Here is a 1,618-nt window from a genome sequence, read left to right as displayed (position 1 = left end):
AATGAAGGCTATGAAGTCACGTTAAAACCACCTTTACAAATGATCCTAAAATCAACTTATTCTTATGCAAACGTCTTCTTTTGCTTAGGTGAAAAAAGGGTCACTGATCATGAGTGTGAAAGCTACAATGGAATAAATGTTGATGAAAACGTGTACGTCACAAATCAACTAAGAAAAAAATCTGTACATATCTTTTGCGCTTAGCTACTTTGGTACACTTATTTACGATCCCTTGTTGGATAAAGATGTGAAATAATCAAAATTAATCAGTAATTGAGAAGAACTTTAATATCAGTCGTGGGAAAGCATTTATCAAAAAAGGCTAACAGCAACCCAAATTTATCATGCTTTCGGAAAGTAAAGCATTCTTTTATCATTCGCCTTACCTTTATGTCTCTGAGTTTCCGTGGTAAGTGCGGTTAAATAATCATATTCTTCTGCAACTGTAAAAATCTTAGGTCGTCCTAAATAATTAAATTGAGGAACAGAATCTAATTTAGTTTTCCTGATTTCTACTCCATCACGCTTATGCACGCTTGGAAACCTTGTTTTGATTTGAAGGAGACCATTTACGAGATAATTTACACTGCACTGTAGACAGACTATCCATTGCACAAACAATTCGTAAGGTCAGCTTTTAGCTGTATTTTCGGTACTCTTGGTCACTATGAAATATAATACTCTTCTCAAGACTGATGCAGTCCCAGTTTCGAGACCAAAATGCAAAGACTTACCTATCCCCTGGGGCTCCAATTTTTTTTTTTCCAATTTTGTGATAAGTAAATTTATGTACGGCAAGTATCTTTTGCCTTACGACAATTACAATAATCTAACTAATTTTGATGACTTGTAATGAAGTCCACTCTAACGACGAAGAAAAATAGAAATAACGCCAGTTAATCCTTCCACAGCTTCCACGGATTGGAACTTGTCATTTCAGAGATTCCACTGAAACGTGGAGTGAAAAAAATTCTCCCACAGGTTCGACAAAGCAGTCATCTGCAAGCAACTCATTTACTCTTTTGTACTCAAAGAACCTGCAAAACACTGTAGGATGCGGAGTTCATGGCAACGTGTGCTGTATTGTTTGGGTGCGTTTTGCGAACTTTTACCATCTCATTTGAACGAGTAGTACCTCATGATGGTTGAATAATGCAACCCGCAGATGCACAGAGAATTGGGTCCTGCTGAGGCATCTTTAAAATGTCGTTCTTTGAGTAGTCCATCAAATATACATTTGACTGAAAGTAAAAGACAAACTGAGTGTAAAAGAACGATAAAAAGTAAATTCGACTTAGATGTGGGATACACTTTGTAAACAGTACTTGATTTGTCTAATCAATCATGTAATTTTAATCGCCTGATTTCTGGCAAAATTTTCAAATTAGGAGGACGCGATGCCTGTATGTATATATCTACATTATAGCCGAATTGAGGACTTGGTTGCATTGTCGGACTCAAAACTCTTATCTTGGAAAGGAACAAATGGAACAGGTGGTCCTATGGTTCCGATATGGTGTCGGCTGGCCTGATTTTACTGCGGGCAATTCTAGAAATACGCTGCAACTGAAGATATTACCCGAAAAAATCACCAAAGAAACCTTCATGGGCAAGCACG

This window comes from Montipora foliosa, chromosome 3, assembly GCF_036669935.1.
Source record: "Montipora foliosa isolate CH-2021 chromosome 3, ASM3666993v2, whole genome shotgun sequence".
NCBI lineage: Eukaryota > Metazoa > Cnidaria > Anthozoa > Scleractinia > Acroporidae > Montipora > Montipora foliosa.
The sequence above is the reverse complement of the archived record's forward strand: the minus strand, read 5'-3'. Positions refer to the sequence as shown.